The sequence below is a fragment of the Arachis ipaensis genome, chromosome B4 (genome assembly GCF_059453495.1).
Source record: "Arachis ipaensis isolate K30076 ecotype BB chromosome B4, ASM5945349v1, whole genome shotgun sequence".
In the NCBI taxonomy this organism is placed as follows: Eukaryota; Viridiplantae; Streptophyta; class Magnoliopsida; order Fabales; family Fabaceae; genus Arachis; species Arachis ipaensis.
In genome coordinates this window covers 54,599,048-54,617,783 of record NC_142439.1, presented here as the reverse complement: position 1 = coordinate 54,617,783, position 18,736 = coordinate 54,599,048, and the positions used below count along the sequence as shown (strand labels likewise).

Here is an 18,736-nt window from a genome sequence, read left to right as displayed (position 1 = left end):
GTCTATAGTAACTTCAGACCGGTTGCTAGTGGGAATGATTGAGCATTGAATAAACTCCAACCATCCTCTAGCAATAGGCTTGAGGTCCAATCTTCTTAGTTGAACCGGCTTGCCTTTGGAGTCAATCTTCCATTGAGCTCCTTCTACACATATGTCCATAAGGACTTGGTCCAACCTTTGATCAAAGTTGACTCTCCTTGTGTAGGGGCGTGCGTTCTCTTCCATGTATGGCAAGTTGAACGCCAACCTCACATTCTCCGGACTAAAATCTAAGTATTTCCCCCGAACCATTGTAACATAGTTCTTTGGATCTGGGTTCTTACTTTGATCATGGTTCTTGGTGATCCATGCATTGGCATAGAACTCTTGAACCATTAAGATGCCGACTTGTTGGATGGGATTTGTTAGAACTTCCCAACCTCTTCTTTGAATTTCATGTCGGATCTCCGGATACTCATTTCTTTTGAGTTTAAAAGGGACCTCAGGGATCACCTTTTTCTTGGCCACAACATCATAGAAGTGGTCTTGATGGGCTTTGTAGATGAACCTTTCCATCTCCCATGACTCGGATGTGGAAGCTTTTATCTTCCCTTTCCCTCTTCTAGAGGATTCTCCGGTCTTAGATGCCATCAATGGTAATGGAAAAACAAAAAAAGCTATGCTTTTACCACATCAAACTTAGAATATTGCTCGCCCTCGAGCAATAAACGAAAGAATAGAAGAAGAAGAAGAAGAAGAAATATGGAGAGGGAGAGGGAGATGTGGTTTCGGCTGAGGGGAGTGTAGAGGGGTGTGTTGTGTGAATTTGATGAAGAATGGAGGTCTTTATATAGGGAAGGGAGGGGGGTACTGGTTCGGCCATATGGGTGGGTTTGGGTGGGAAATTGGTTTTGAATTTTGAAGGTATGTGGAGTTTATGAGGTAGGTTTATGGGGAAGAGGAGATGGGTGTGAGTGGTGAAGGTTTAGTGGGGAAGAGAGATTGAGGTGATTGGTGAGGGGTTTTTAGGGAAGAGTGTTTATGGGGTTGTGTGAAAGAGAGTGGTGAGAAGAAGTGAGTGGAGGTAGGTGGAGATCCTGTGGGGTCCACAGATCCTGAGTGGATCCTGTGGGGTCCACAGATCCTGAGGTGTCAAGGCATTTACATCCCTGCACCCATTAGGCATGTAAAAATGCCTTTGTACCCAACTCTGGGCGTTCAGCGCCAGGTTGGTGGCCATTTTGGGCATTCAACGCCCATTTGTGTGCCATTTCTGGCGTTGAACGCCAGAACCATGCCTGTTCTGGCGTTCAGCGCCCAGAAGCTGCCCATTTTGGGCGTTCAGCGCCAGAACCATGCTCTGTTCTGGCGCTGAACGCCAGACAGATGCTCCTCCAGGGTGTGATTTTTCTTCTGCTGTTTTTGATTCTGTTTTCAATTTTTCTATTTATTTTGTGACTCCACATGATCATGAACCTAAGAAAACATGAAAAACAATAAAAATAAGAATTAGATAAACATTGGGTTGCCTCCCAACAAGCGCTTCTTTAATGTCAATAGCTTGACAGTGGGCTCTCATGGAGCCTCACAGATATGCAGAGCTTTGTTGAGACTCTCCAACACCAAACTTAGAGTTTGGATATGGGAGTTCAACACCAAACTTAGAGTTTGGTTGTGGCCTCCCAACACCAAACTTAGAGTTTGACTGTGGGGGCTCTGGTTGGCTCTGCTTTGAGAGAAGCTTTTCAAGCTTCCTCTCCATGGTTGCAGAGGGAGATCCTTTAGTTTTGAATACAAGGGAGTTCTCATTCCATTGAAGGACTATTTCACCTCTGTCAACATCAATCACAGCTCTTGCTGTGGCCAGGAAAGGTCTTCCTAGGATGATGGATTCATCCTCTTCCTTTCCAGTATCCAGGATTATGAAATCAGCAGGGATGTAAAGGCCCTCAACCTTTACTAATACATCTTCTACTTGTCCATAAGCCTGTCTTCTTGAGCTTTCTGCCATCTCTAGTGAGATTTTAGTAGCTTGCACCCCATAGATTCCCAGTTTCTCTATTACAGAGAGGGGCATGAGGTTTATTCCTGAACCAAAGTCACACAGAGCCTTAAAGATCCTGGTGCCTATGGTGCAGGGTATTATGAACTTTCCAGGATCCTGTCTCTTCTGAGGCAATGTCAGTTGATCCAGATCACTTAGTTCATTGATGAACAAGGGAGGTTCAACTTCCCAAGCATCAATGCCAAACAATTTGGCATTCAGCTTCATGATTGCACCAAGAAACTTGGCAGTTTGCTCTTCAGTAACCTCCTCATTCTCTTCAGAAGAGGAATACTCATCAGAGCTCATGAAGGGCATAAGGAGGTTCAATGGAATCTCTATGGTCTCTAGATGAGCCTCAGAGTCCTTTGGTTCCCCAGAGGGAAGCTCCTTATTGATCACTGGACGTCCCAGGAGGTCTTCCTCCTTGGAATTCACGTCCTCTCCTTCCCTTACAGGTTCGGCCATGGCGCTTATGTCAATGGCCTTGCACTCTCCTTTTGGATTCTCTTCTGTATTGCTTGGGAGAGTACTAGGAGGGATTTCAGTGATCCTTTTACTCAGCTGGCCCACTTGTGCTTCCAAATTTCTAATGGAAGACCTGGTTTCATTCATGAAACTTACAGTGGCCTTAGATAGATCAGAGACTAGATTTGCTAAATTAGAAGCATTTTGTTCAGAGTTCTCTGTCTGTTGCTGAGTGGATGATGGAAAAGGCTTGCTATTGCTAAACCTGTTTCTTCCACCATTATTAAAGCCTTGTTGGGGCTTTTGATCCTTCCATGAGAAATTTGGATGATTTCTCCATGTTGAGTTATAGGTGTTTCCTTAAGGTTCACCTAAGTAATTTACCTCTGCTATTGCAGGGTTCTCAGGATCATAGGCTTCTTCTTCAGAAGGTGCCTCTTGAGTACTGTTGGATGCAGCTTGCATTCCATGCAGACTCTGAGAAATCATATTGACTTGCTGAGTCAATATTTTGTTCTGAGCCAATATGGCATTCAGAGTATCAACTTTAAGAACTCCCTTCTTCATAGGCGTCCCATTGCTTACAGGATTCCTTTCAGAAGTGTACATGAACTGGTTATTAGCAACCATGTTAATGAGTTCTTGAGCTTCTGCAGGCGTTTTCTTTAGGTGAATGGATCCACCTGCAGAGGTATCCAGTGACATCTTTGATAGCTCAGATAAACCATCATAGAATATATCCAGGATGGTCCATTCTGAAAGCATGTCAGAAGGACACTTTTTGGTAAACTGTTTGTATCTTTCCCAAGCTTCATAGAGAGATTCACCTTCTTTCTGTCTGAAGGTTTGAACATCAGCTCTAAGCTTGCTCAACTTTTGAGGAGGAAAGTACTTGGCTAAGAAAGCCGTGAACAGCTTATCCCAAGAGTTCAGGCTGTCTTTAGGTTGAGAATCCAACCATAATCTAGCTCTGTCTCTTACAGCAAAAGGGAAAAGCATGAGCCTGTAGACTTCAGGATCTACTCCATTAGTCTTAACAGTATCACATATCTGCAAGAATTCAGTTAAGAACTGAAAAGGATCTTCAGATGGAAGTCCATGAAACTTGCAGTTCTGCTGCATCAGAGAAACTAATTGAGGTTTCAGCTCAAAGTTGTTTGCTCCAATGGCAGGAATGGAGATGCTTCTTCCATGTAGATTGGAATTAGGTGCAGTAAAGTCACCAAGCATCTTCCTTACATTATTATTATTTTCGGCTGCCATCTCCTCTTCCTGTTCGAAAATTTCTGAAAGGTAATTTCTGGATTGTTGTATTTTAGCTTCTCTTAATTTTCTCTTCAGAGTCATTTCAGGTTCTGGATCTGCTTCCACAAGAATGTTCTTATCCTTGCTCCTGCTCATATGACAAAGAAGAAGGCACAGAAAAATAATAATAATAATAATAGAGATCCTTTATACCACAGTATAGGGATCCCTTTGTGAGTGGAAGAAAAGAGGGGGAGACAAAGAATGTGATGTAAAGGAAGAAACACAACTGTACCAATGGAAGAGATGTGAGATGAGATGTTAGGATATGAATGAATAAAGAGAATGAGATGGGGGAGGGATAATTTTCGAAAATATTTTTGAAAAAGAGTTAGTGATTTTCGAAAATGGTTTTTGAAAAATGTTAGTAATTTTCGAAAATTTTTGAAATCAAAAATAAAAAAATAAAAATAATTACTTAATTAAAAAGAAATTTTTGAAAAGAGGGGAGATATTTTCGAAAATTAGAGAGAGAGAGTTAGTTAGTTGAAACAAATTTTGAAAAGATAAGAAGTTAGGAAGTTAGAAAAGATATTTTGAGAAGATATTTTTGAAAAAGATAAGATAAGAAGATATTTTTTTGAAAAGATATGATAGAAATTAGTTTTTGAAAAAGATTTGATTTTTAAAATCACAATTAATGACTTGATTCACAAGAAATCACAAGATATGATTCTAGAACTTAAAGTTTGAATTTTTCTTAACAAGCAAGTAACAAACTTCAAATTTTTTGAATCAAAACATTAATTGATTATGTTATTTTCGAAAATTTGGTATAAAATTAAGAAAAAGATTTTTGAAAAATATATTTTTTTTTGAAATTTTCGAAAATAACTAATAATTTTGAAAAAGATTTGATTTTTGAAAAAGATTTTGAAAAAGATAAGATTTTCAAATTGAAAATTTGATTTGACTCATGAGAAACAATTTGATTTAAAATTTTTTTGAAAAAGTCAACTCAAATTTTCGAATTTGATGAGAGAAAAAGGGAAAGATATTTTTTTGATTTTTGAATTTTTATGAAAAACATGAAAATTATGCAATGCATGAAATTTTTAGATCAAAACAATGAATGCATGCAAGAATGCTATGAATGTCAAGATGAACACCAAGAACACTTTGAATGTCATGATGAACATCAAGAACATATTTTGAAAAATTTTAATGCAAAGAAAACATGCAAGACACCAAACTTAGAATTCTTTAATGCTTAGGCACTAAGAATTCAAAAATTCATATGATAAACATGAAAAGACACAAAACAAAAAATCATCAAGATCAAACAAGGAGACTTACCAAGAACAACTTGAAGATCATGAAGAACACTATGAATGCATGATATTTTCGAAAAAAATGCAAGATGCATATGCAATTGACACCAAACTTATAATATGACTCAAGACTCAAACAAGAAACACAAAATATTTTTTATTTTTATGATTTTCTAATTTTTTTGGATTTTTATTTTATATTTTTCGAAAATTAAAAGAAAAATAAGGATTCCAAAATTTTTAATATGAATTCCAGGAATCTTGCCATGTTAGTCTAAAGCTTCAGTCCAGGAATTAGACATGGCTCACTAGCCAGCCAAGCTTTCAATGAAAGCTTCAGTCCAAAACACTAGACATGGCCAATGGCCAGCCAAGCTTTAGTCTTTAACACGAGAGTATATTGATCTTTGATAACAAATTGCAAGCCTCAGTCCAAATAAATTTAGACATGGCTTTACAGCCAGCCAGGCTTCAACATGCTTCATGAAACACTAGAATTCATTCTTAAAAATTTTGAATAAATTTTTGAAAACATTTTTTTTTCGAAAACAGATGAAAGATTTTTGAAAATATTTTTGAAAAATTTTTGAAAAGAAAACAAAAAGAAAATTACCTAATCTGAGCAACAAGATAAACCGTCAGTTGTCCAAACTCAAACAATCCCCGGCAACGGCGCCAAAAACTTGGTGCTGTTGCCGGATCAAAAGGGAATCTGGCACTGATGTTACCGGACCAAAAGCTTGCCGAAGACTCAAACAATCCCCGGCAACGGCGCCAAAAACTTGGTGGACGAAATTAATAACAACATTAATGTAGTACTCTTTGTTATTGTATGGAATCATTATTATGGCTCTTTACTATGTGTGGACACAACTTCGATACAACTAACCAGCAAGTGCACTGGGTCGTCCAAGTAATACCTTACGTGAGTAAGGGTCGAATCCCACGGAGATTGTTGGTATGAAGCAAGCTATGGTCACCTTGCAAATCTCAGTCAGGCGGATTTAAACATGATACTTTATTAGATTAAAATAAACAATAAAAGGGATAGAGATACTTATGTAGATTCATTGGCAGGGATTTCAGATAAGCGAATGGAGATGCTTTTCGTTCCTCTGAACCTCTGCTTTCCTGCTATCTTCATCCAATCAGTCTTACTCCTTTCCATGGCTGGCTTTATGTGATACATCACCACTGTCAATGGCTACTTTCAGTCATCTCTCGGGAAAATGATCCAATGCCCTGTCACGGCACAGCTAATCGTCTGGAGGCATCACCCTTGCCAATGGCTTCATCTTATCCTCTCAGTGAATAATATGCTCACGCACCCTGTCACGGCACGGCTATTCATCTGTCGGTTCTCGATCATGCTGGAATAGGATTTACTATCCTTTTGCTTCTGTCACTAACGCCCTGCAGTCGCGAGTTCGGAGCTCGTCACAGTCATTCAATCATTGAATCCTACTCGGAATACCACAGACAAGGTTTAGACCTTCCGGATTCTCTTGAATGCCGCCATCATTCTAGCTTACGCCACGAAGATTCTGGTTAGGAGATCTAAGAGATATTCATTCTAGCTTAATTCATGTAGAACGGAAGTGTTTGTCAGGCACGCGTTCATAAGGGAGAAGGATGATGAGCGTCACACATAATCATCACCTTCATCACGTTCTTGGGTGCGAATGGATATCTTAGAAGCGAAATAAGAAGAATTGAATAGAAAACAGTAGTACTTTGCATTAATCTTTGAGGAACAGCAGAGCTCCACACCTTAATCTATGGAGTGTAGAAACTCTACCGTTGAAAATACATAAGTGAAGGTCCAGGCATGGACGAGATGGCCAGCCCCCTAAAACGTGATCAAAGGATCATAAGGTAATCCAAAGATGCCTAATACAATAGTAAGAGGTCCTATTTATAATAAACTAGTCACTAGGGTTTACATGAGTAAGTAATTGATGCATAAATCCATTTCTGGGGCCCACTTGGTGTGTGTTTGGGCTGAGCTTAAGTGTAGCACGTGTAGAGGCCATTTGTGGAGTTGAACGCCAGTTTCTGTGCCAGTTTGGGCGTTCAACTCTGGTTTTGGATCCTTTTCTGGCGCTGGACGCCAGATTTGGGCAGAAGACTGGCGTTGAACGCCAGTTTACGTCGTCTATTCTTGGCCAAAGTATGGACTATTATATATTGCTGGAAAGCCCTGGATGTCGACTTTCCAACGCAATTGGAAGCGCGCCATTTCGAGTTCTGTAGCTCCAGAAAATCCACTTTGAGTGCAGGGAGGTCAGAATCCAACAGCATCAGCAGTCCTTTTTCAACCTCTGAATCTGATTTCTGCTCAAGTCCCTCAATTTCAGCCAGAAAATACCTGAAATCACAGAAAAACACACAAACTCATAGTAAAGTCCAGAAATGTGAATTTAACATAAAAACTAATGAAAACATCCCTAAAAGTAACTAGATCCTACTAAAAATATACTAAAAACAATGCCAAAAAGCGTATAAATTATCCGCTCATCAATACACTAAACATGATATCTGGCCTACTTGCCGTTAGATAAAGTAATGATCCTATCATGCCTCTATACTTCTTTACATCTATGTTTTTACCTTGTTCATCTTTGTCAAGGTAGCAAGTAGTGCTCATTGGTGTGTCCATTGCCTTAGCATTGTCCATTCCAAATCTTTTGAGCAATTCCTTGCAATATTTGGTTTGGCTAATGAAAGTTCCTTCTTTTCCTTGTTTGATTTGAAGACCAAGGAAGAAGTTGAGTTCGCCCATCATGGACATTTCAAATTCACTTTGCATGAGGTTTGAGAAAAACTTGCAAAGTGATTCGTTAGTTGAACCAAATATTATGTCATTGACGTAAACTTGTACCAAAAGGATATTTTTGTTTTCAATCATGATAAATAAAGTTGTATCAACCTTCCCTCTTCTAAAACCCTTTTCTATTAAAAACTTGCTCAAACGTTCATACCAAGCTCTTGGAGCTTGTTTAAGACCATAAAGAGCTTTCTTGAGTTTAAAAACATGATTAGGATTTTCATAATCCTCAAAACCGGGAGGTTGTTCAACATATACTTCTTCTTGAATGAAACCATTAAGAAAGGCACTCTTAACATCCATTTGATAAAGTTTGAAGTTATAAGAGGATGCAAAAGCAAGTAACATCCTAATAGCTTCTAATCTAGCTACGGGAGCATAAGTTTCGTCATAATCAATGCCTTCCTCTTGATTATAACCTTTAGCTACCAATCTAGCTTTGTTTCTAACAATTGTACCATTTTCATCGAGTTTATTTCTAAAAACCCATTTTGTTCCTACAATTGTTTGATTACTTGGTTTAGGCACCAATTCCCAAACGTCATTTCGTTTGAATTGGTTAAGCTCCTCTTGCATTGCCATAGCCCAATGTTCATCATCAATTGCGGACTCAATGGTAGATGGTTCAGTTTGAGAAACAAAAGCACTATATGCAAATAAATTTCTAAAAGTGGATCGAGTTGTTACCCCTTTCGAAACATCACCAATGACGTTGTCTAGAGGATGATCCTTTGAAGTACGCCAGTCCTTTGGAAGTGCATTTATTTGTGCTTGTGATGGTTCAATTTCTTCAACTTGAACACTATCCTTTGTTGAGCTTGTAGAGGCTTCATTTAAATCTTTTTCTTTGTCTTCACCATTCAAATTTAGTGAATCAAAGTTTTCTACATTTTCATCAAAATCTTTTCTAGCACAACAACGGTTAGTTTCATCAAAAGCGACATGAATACTTTCTTCCATAGTCATGATGCGTTTATTATATACTCTAAAAGCTTTGCTAGTTAAAGAGTAGCCTAAGAAGATTCCTTCATCAGCCTTAGCATCAAATTTGCCTAAGTTATCTTTTCCATTATTTAGAATAAAGCATTTACAGCCAAAGACGTGAAGGTGGGAAATATTTGGCTTTCTTCTTTTGTACAATTCGTACGGTGTTTTCTTAAGAATAGGTCGAATGATAATCCTATTCATAACATAACACGCGGTACTAACCGCATCCGCCCAAAAGTACTTAGGAATATTAGCCTCATTGAGCATAGTTCTCGCCATTTCTTCTAAATGACGATTTTTCCTTTCAACCACACCATTTTGTTGTGGTGTTCTAGGAGAGGAAAAATTATGCTCAATGCCATTTTCTTCACAAAAAGTTTCAAAAAGATTGTTTTCAAATTCTCCACCATGATCACTTCTAATAGATGATATATGTAAATTCTTTTCATTTTGAACAACTTTGGCTAATCTTTTGAATGCTCGAAATGCATCACTCTTGTTTGCTAGGAACAAGGTCCATGTAAATCGAGAGTAATCATCAACAATAACTAAAGCATAGTAATTGCCACCAAAGCTCATAGTCCTAGAAGGACCAAATAAATCCATGTGCAAAAGTTGTAATGGCCTTGTTGTTGAAACAATGTTTTTGGATTTAAAAGAGGCCTTTACTTGTTTTCCCTTTTGACATGCGTCGCAAAGGACGTCTTTTTCAAAACGTAGCTTTGGTAAGCCAATTACTAACTCTTTAGAGACCAACTTGCTAAGATGGTCCATGTTAGCATGAGCTACTCTACGATGCCATAACCAAGTTTCATCATTTTTACTAACAAGGCATTTCACATCATTTGAGGAAACTTCATCTAGATTAATCATGTATACATTGTCAACACGGTGCCCAATTAGCACAATTTCATTAGTGTCTTGCCTTTTTATCAAACAACATTTTGAATCAAAGGTGACTAAGTTTCCTTTGTCACAAAGTTGGCTAACACTAATGAGATTATGTTTGAGACCTTTGACAAGTATAACATTATCTATGGAGGTAGAAGAATTTTTACCAACTTTTCCAACGCCGATTACTTTGCCGGTGTTGTTGTCTCCATAGATCACGTTTCCTCCGTTTGTAGGCTCTATTGCAGTGAACTTTGATTCATCGCCGGTCATGTGTTTGGAGCATCCACTATCAACATACCAATTTGTATCCTTAGCTCCAACACGTACCTACAAAACAATTAAAATTGGGATTTAGGTACCCAAGTGAATTTGGGTCCTTGATGGTTAGTATGAGCATAATGCCCATAAGGTGCCCATCTCGTATCTTGACTACGAAAGTTTATATGTTTAATTCTAGTAAAGCATACGGGTGCTATATGACCTACTTTATTACAATAATGACATATGACATTTGGATTATGCATCCTATGCATGTTTCTAAATGGTTGCCTAGGTTGTTTCCTAAATGCAACATCTTTTGATCTATATGCATTGTGATTATAATTTCTAAATGAAGCATGTTGAGGAGGATGTTTAAAGGCTTCATTCCTTTTAGGCATGCTTGCCTTTTGGGCTTGCGGTTGCCTAATAGGAGTTTTAGTATTTTTAAATTTTCCTTTTTCAAAACCTAAACCTTCCTTATTATGAACATGCTTTTGGTTTTTCAACATTTTATCTAAGTTCTTTGAAGATTCATTGAACTTAGCTAAAGTGTTCTTAAGATTTGTAATTTCATTTTCATGCATTTTACAAGATTTGTATAGATCACTACTTGTGCTACACTTATCTTTTCCAAGATTGATATTCTCGTTTTTCAACATCTCATTTTATTTTAAAAGATCCATATTCTTTTTCTTTAGGAGAGAATAATCTTGGGTAAGTTTTGTGTACACCTCAAGTAAGGCATCATATTCATCTTGTAAATTAAAAGAAGTGGAGTTGTCATCACTAACCTTTTCTTCGCTTGCCATTAAGCAAAGATTTGCAACCTCGTCGTCATCGGAGTCGGATTCATCCTCGTTCTCCCATGATATGTATGCTTTCTCCTTCTTCTTAAATTTCTTGTTTTTGTCCTCCTTTTGAAGTTTTGGACAATTGGGTTTAATGTGTCCAACTTCTCCACACTCATAGCATTTTGGTATCTTTGTTTTGCTCTTGAAGTTTTTCTTCATTGCAAACTTATTGAATCTTTTTAATAAGAGTGCAAATTCTTCATCTCCTTCTTCTTCATTATCATCACTCTCTTCTTGTAGTGATGTTGTTTTAAGGGCGAGACTTTTCTTCTTGCTTTCTTCACCTTTTTGTCTATTTAGCATAGTCATTTCATAGGTGAGAAGATTACCTCGTAGTTGATCAAATGTAAGTTGATCATAGAGCCTTCCTTCCACAATGGCGTTCACTTTGGAGTTCCATTTTGGTGTAAGGCTTGTAAGCACCTTGGTCACAATTTGTTTATCATTGTATTTTGTGCCAAGCATGCTTAGGTTGTTGAAGATCTTGGAGAGTCTTTCAAGAGCTTCTTCAATGCTCTCTTCATCTTTCATTTTAAAATTTTCCCATTCATGAACCAACATAAATACCTTTGATTCTTTAACGTGGTCGGTTCCTTCGTAAGTGATTTGGAGTTTATCCCAAATCTCTTTAGCGGTTTCACATGTAGAGATCTTCATATAATCATGCTCGTTAAGTGCACAATGAATGAAGTTGATGGCTTTATCATTCATTGCCACTTTCTTCCAATCATCGTCACTATATTCATCTTCTCCTTTCGGTACTTGCTTTGAGACGGAGACTTCTCCTTCTTTAGCGCTTGTTGTCTTTGTTGGAATGTGATTTCCATTCTCAATCACTTTCCAAATTCTCACATCTTGAGAACGGATCCAAATTCTCATCTTATTTTTCCAATAAGAGTAATTTGTTCCGCTAAAAAGAGGAAGTCTAGCGGTTGAGTTACCTTCACTAGTGTTGTTGTTGTTAAAGCTTGTGCTTGCCATGATCTTTTCCCTTAAACGGTTAAGTCTTTCAAAGGGTTAAGCTCTGATGCCACTTGTAGAACCTATGCACAATTACTCAAGAGGGGGGTGAATTGAGTATTGCAACAACAATGAATCTTTTTGCGAAAGTTAAAGACAATATACAAAAGTGTTATTGTACTAGTATTTTTCCAAGAGCTTAACTCAATTGCTAAGCATTTATAAGGAGCTTTTACTTTCCAATAGACACCAACTCAAATAAATTGATCAAGCTTTTCACCAATCGGACTTAAGCTATTCCTTAAGTACTTACGAAGCTACTTTTCGATCACAATTTATTTGCTCAAAGGTAAAAGACAATAATATTGAAGAGATGAGTTTGGAGAGATGCAAACGCTATTTAGAGTGGTTCGGCACAATCCTTGTCCTACGTCCACTTTCTTTCTCAATCGCTATTGAGAAGTTCCACTATTGCCAAGCTTCAAGGTGCTCGCGCAAAACCTTTTACAATCCGAGTCCTTAGTTTCTAACACCTCACGGTATATGATCACCACTCGTATACTAACCTACTCCACTTAGAGATACCTTCTCTAAGATTTGCCTTGAGTACTTAGTATACTTCTTTGGTATCCTCACTGACTATAGTGTTTATAACTCTTGACTCAACCTTGGAGATCACACTCCAATTTACAAAGTGTACAAGAAAACAATTCTCAAAGAATTGTTGAGACGAAATGAGTACTCTCTAGAAGAGTGTATGATTACAATTTTAGCACTATTGAACCAATTGATATTGCTCTCTCAAATTGTGTATTATAACACCTTAAAAAAATGTGTAGAATGAAAGAATATGAACAAGATAGTTTGCAAATACTCAAGTATCTGAAATAAGGCTTCAATCCATCTATTTATAGACTCCCCAAACCTTAGAAACGTTGGGGAGTTAATGGGATGGAGCCTTTTTGTCAAAACTAGCCGTTTTTTATGTTTTTGAATCATTTGCATCAATGCATAACACTTTGCATCGATGCAAATGTGTCTTTGAAGCTGAAATTTGAATTTTCAGCTAGGTTGCATCGATGCAAGATGAGTGTGCATCGATGCAAACCTTAAAGAATGGCTTAAAATCACTTCAAAATACTTAGGATTGATCTCAAACTTTGTTGGAGTCAATTCCTATGCTTTTGTACCTTTGAAAACAAGTTTTTAAACCATTTGGCTAGCATCGAATTGCAAGATGTGCATCAAAACATTTTGTGAGTGTGTGTTGAGAGATTTAGCAATTGGTTCTTAACAAGAAGTTACCTAAGTCCTAAGACACTATACTTGTCTTCAAATGTTGTGGACTTGAGTTTCTTGTTGTTGTTGTGTTGCTTTCAACTCTTCATTCCTCAACGTTGAATGTTGGTTGATCTTTCAACATGCTTGTTCATTCAAGTTGTTTATTGGTTTGTCTTTCATGTCGTTTGTTGGTTTGTCATTCATCAAAACCTACGAATACAAACTTCGCATACAAGCAACATGATTTACAAAAACTTGAGACTGAGCGGTTAAAGTCAAGGTCCAAAGAAAAGCAGAGTGTGCTTAAGAACCTTGGACACCTCTAATTGGGGACTTTAGCAAAGCTGAGTCACAATCTGAAAAGGTTCATCCAGTTATGTGTCTGTGGCATTTATGTATCCGGTGGTAATACTGGAAAACAAAGTGCTTAGGGCCACGGCCAAGACTCATAAAGTAGCTGTGTTCAAGAATCAACATACTATACTAGGAGAATCAATAACACTATCTGAACTCTGAGTTCCTATAGATGCCAATCATTCTGAACTTCAATGGATAAAGTGAGATGCCAAAACTATTCAAGAGGCAAAAAGCTACAAGTCCCGCTCATCTGATTGGAGCTATGTTTCATTGATAGTTTGGAATTTATAGTAGATTCTCTTCTTTTTATCCTATTTGATTTTCAGTTGCTTGGGGACAAGCAACAATTTAAGTTTGGTGTTGTGATGAGCCGATAATTTATACGCTTTTTGGCATTATTTTTACATAGTTTTCAGTATGATTTAGTTAGTTTTTAGTCTATTTTTATTAGTTTTTAATTAAAATTCACATTTCTGGACTTTACTATGAGTTTGTGTGTTTTTCTGTGATTTCAGGTATTTTCTGACTGAAATTGAGGGACTTGAGCAAAAATCAGATTCAGAGGTTGAAGAAGGACTGCAGATGCTGTTGGATTCTGACCTCCCTACACTCAAAGTGGATTTTCTAGAGCTACAGAACTCCACATGGTGCGCTTCTAATTGAGTTGGAAAGTAGACATGCAGGGCTTTCCAGCAATATATAATAGTCCATACTTTGCTCGAGTTTAGATGACGCAAACTGGCGTTGAACGCTAGTTCCATGTTGCAGTCTGGCGTTCAGCGCCAGAAACAAGTTGCAAAGTGGAGTTCAACGCCAGAAACACGTTACAAACTGGCGTTCAACTCCAAAAATGACCTCTCCACGTGTAAACTTCAAGCTCAGCCCAAGCAAACACCAAGTGGGCCCCGGAAGTGGATTTCTGCATCATTTACTCATTTCTGTAAACCCTAGTAACTAGTTTAGTATAAATAGGACTTTTTACTATCTTCGGATCATCTTTGATTAGTTTTATGCTATCTTAGACTTTCATGGGGGCTGGCCATTCGGCCATGCCTGGACTATTAGCACTTATGTATTTTCAAACGGTAGAGTTTCTACACTCCATAGATTAAGGTATGGAGCTCTGTTGTTCCTCATGAATTAATACAAAGTACTACTATTTTTCTATTCAATTCAAGCTTATTCCTATTCTAAGATATCCATTCGCACCCAAGAACATGATGAATATGATGATTATGTGATGCTCATCATCATTCTCACCTATGAATGCGTGCCTGACAAACACTTCCGTTCTACATGCAAACAAGCTAGAATGAATATCTCTTAGATATCTAATACAGGGGACCGAGTCCGAGATATTAGAGTCTTCGTGGTATAAGTTAGAACCCATGGATGGACATTCCTGAGATCCGGAAAGTCTAAACCTTGTCCGTGGTATTCCGAGTAGGATCTGGGAAGGGATGGCTGTGACGAACTTCAAACTCGCAAGTACTGGGCGTAGTGACAGACGCAAAAGGAGGGTGAATCCTATTCTAGTATGATCGAGAACCTCCAGATGATTAGCCATGCAGTGACAGCGCATCGGACCATTTTCATAGAGATGATGGGAAGTAGCCATTGACAACGGTGATGCCCTACATACAGCTTGCCATGGAAAGGAATAGGAAGGATTGGATGAAGACAGCAGGAAAGAAGAGGTTCAGAGGGACGAAAGCATCTCTATACGCTTATCTCAAATTCTCACTAATGAATTACATAAGTACCACTATCCTATTTTATATTTTATTTATTTTCATCCATTATAATTTCTTAAAACAATTTAATCCGCCTGACTGAGATTTACAAGATGACCATAGCTTGCTTCATACCAACAATCTCCGTGGGATTCGACCCTTACACACGTAAGGTATTACTTGGATGACCCAGTGCACTTGCTGGTTAGTTGTACGAAGTATTGAAATAGAATTAAGATCATGAACGTGCGTATTGAGTTTTTATTGCCGTTACCAAGGAAGTAATGATCACGATTTCGCACACCACTTCTCTCTCTAGAAACTAAACTACATGATGTAAAAACTCCAAACAATTTCTCCCGTTTTTCCCAAGCTTGAATTATGCATGAAATAGCATAAAAAATAAGTTGGATTGGGCCCAAAATGCTTCAGAAATTGCTGGCCACGAGTTGCTTTTAATAAATCACGTGCAGCAACCCACGCGTAGGCGTTATGTGCGCGTACGCATCCCTCAACGCTAGGCAACTATAGCAAATTTTATATCATTTTGAAGCTCCGGATGTTAGCTTTCCAACACAACTGAAACCACCTCATTTAGACCTTTGTAGCTCAAGTTATGATCGATTGAGTACGAAGAGGTCAGGGTTGACAGCTTTACGATTCCTTCATTTCTTCATGAGTTCTTCCACTTTGCATGCTTTTCCTTCATTCCTTCAATCCAATCTTTGCCTTCTAAACCTGAAATCACTTAAAAAACATATCATGGTATCGAATAGAATTAAAGTGAATTAAATTTAGCTATTTTAATGTTTAAAAAGCATGTTTTCACACTTAAGCACAAATTTAGGGAGAGTTACAAAACCATGCTATTTCATTGAATAAATGTGAGAAAAGTTGATAAAATCCCCTGAAATAAGCACAAGATAAACCACAAAATTAAAATTTATCATTAATTAAAATCACTTATTTTTTTTATAAATTCATGCAAAGACATAATAAAAATGTAATTTGTCATTATGTCCATAGTGATATAACCTGAGTGACAATATATATTTTTTTATTTTATAATTTTAAGTTTTCTAGGTTCCACAAGTTTAGGTAAACTTTCAAGTTTGATAGGCTTAATTTAAAAAATAAGTTTTATTTGTTTGTTCTCACACCAACTTAGTTCTATGAAATGAGGTGATGAACCCATGTGAAATTAACTAGGCAAAACTGTCACACCAACTTAATTAATTAGTATTGCTTGTGCTGTTCTATCATTAGGTTTTAAGGTTTAACGGATTTCATTGATATTTAATTTGGTGTGTAAAGATAAGTTAATATATTTATAGGTTGCAATTGTATTCACTGGTTTATTATTATTTTTTTTTGGTTTTCTGATTTTATGGTATTTTATCTTCTTGATTATTTACTTTCTAAATACATATTTTATTTCTCTCTTTATTTATTTCTTCTTTCCTTGTCTGAATCATTTTTTCCTTCTGTTTCCTTGGGTGTTGAACTAAAACCCGTGTCTATTTAAGTGGTAAAGAATTTAGTGGTTGGTGTTCATATCTATTGTTTTCTTTTGCATTGTTAGTGTCTAGAAAAAATGAGTTATTTGGGTATAGGTGTTAGTCCTGGAACAGCTCCAGTGTACTATAGCACAAACCTGAAATTGTTGGATAAGAGGATCAAGATAGCTGAGTTGTTGTTAAGGTTTATGATTCTTGGTCTTGGAGTTGTTGAGCTGTTCTTATTGGAACTGATTCACAAGTGAAGGTGTTTTTCTCCTTTGAGAAGGAAGCTAAATTCACTGATGTTAAGGCTTTGGTGTAAGTATCTATTAATATATGTTCTATGTTAATTTCTAGCAATAAAAGTGTTGCATGTTTTGTTGTCCTAATTCATTAGTTTTTGATGGATTAAAAAACTTTGCAAATTCTTGGTAGTTGCTAATGGTTTGGATACTAGATACTCTTTGATTCAAGGACTCCGTTGTGTTGTGAGTTTGGTTAGGGAAAGTGTTCTCTTCAACAAGCCCTCAGCTTGGGCCATTTTCTCTGCTGATCAGGTAGCCTTTTATATTTGAAAGATCACATCCTACTTTTTTTGTTGTATACATTGTGGTCAAAACACAAGATTATCAAGATTCTTGCATCAACATCTTGCTTTTTTCTCAAGAATTTTGTTGCCATGTTGATTAATATCACTTTGTTTTTATAAATTCATGCAAAGACATAATAAAAAAGTAATTTGTCATTATGTCCATAGCGATATAACCTGAGTGACAATATATAGTTTTTTATTTTATAATTTTAAGTTTTCTAGGTTCCACAAGTTTAGGTAAACTTTCAAGTTTGATAGGATCAATTTAAAAAAAAGTTTTATTTGTTTGTTCTCACACCAACTTGGTTCTATGAAATGAGGTGATGAACCATGTGAAATTAACTAGGTAAAACTGTCACACCAACATAATTAATTAGTATTGCTTGTGCTATTCTATCATTGAGTTTTAAGGTTTAACGGGTTTCATTGATATTTAATTTGGTGTGTAAAAATAAGTTAATGTATTTATAGGGTGCAATTGTATTCACTGGTTTATTTTTTTTCTGGTTTTCTAATTTTATGGTATTTTATCTTCTTGATTATTTACTTTTTAAATACATATTTTGTTTCTCTCTTTTATTTATTTCTTTTTTCTTTGTCTGAATCTTTTTTTTCTTCTGTTTTCTTTGGTGTTGAACTAAAACCCGTGTCTATTTAAGTGGTGAAGAATTTAGTGGTTGGTGTTCATATCCATTGTTTTCTTTTGCATTGTTATTGTCTAGAGAAAATTAGTTATTTGGATGTAGGTGTTAGTCTTGGAACAACTCCAGTGTACCATAGCACAAACCTGAAATTGTTGGATAAGAGGATCAAGATAGCTGAGTTGGTGTTAAGGTTTATGATTCTTGGTCTTGGAGTTGTTGCAGCTATTCTTATTGGAAATAATTCACAAGTGAAGGTGTTTTTTTCCTTTGAGAAGGAAGCTAAATTCACTGATGTTAAGACTTCGGTGTAAGTATCTATTAATCTATGTTCTATGTTAATTTCTAGCAATAAAAGTTTTGCATGTTTTGTTTTCCTAATTCATTAGTTTTTGATGGATTAATAAACTTTGCAGATTCTTGGTAGTTGCTAATGGTTTGGCTGCTGGATACTCTTTGATTCAAGGACTCCATTGTGTTGTGAGTTTGGTTAGGGGAAGTGTTCTCTTCAACAAGCCCTTAGCTTGGGCCATTTTCTCTACTAATCAAGTACCCTTTTATATTTGAAAGATCACATCCTAATTTTTTTGTTGTCTTATACATTTTGGCAAAACACAAGATTATCAAGATTCTTGCATCAACATCTTGCTTTTTTCTCAAGCATTTTGTTGCCATGTTGATTAATATCACTTTTTTTTTTATAAATTCATGCAAAGACATAATAAAAAATTAATTTGTCATTATGTCCATAGTGATATAACCTGAGTGACAATATATATTATATTT

At 36.7% G+C, this 18,736-nt stretch overlaps 1 long non-coding RNA gene and 1 other non-coding gene across 2 annotated transcripts in view; both read left to right on the top strand.

Moving 5' to 3' along the window:
• The window catches only part of LOC148567623 (uncharacterized), a 36,382-nt gene extending 17,902 nt beyond the window's left edge, over window positions 1-18,480 (top strand). The window contains exons 2-3 of the long non-coding RNA XR_015880896.1: window positions 16,951-17,035; window positions 18,367-18,480. This is a non-coding gene — a long non-coding RNA (uncharacterized LOC148567623). The remainder of the gene's footprint in view (window positions 1-16,950; window positions 17,036-18,366) is intronic.
• Window positions 3,251-3,358, top strand: LOC148567624 (small nucleolar RNA R71). The gene has a single exon (XR_015882257.1). It is a non-coding gene; the product is annotated as a small nucleolar RNA R71 (small nucleolar RNA).
• Window positions 18,481-18,736: the final 256 nt, after the last annotated feature.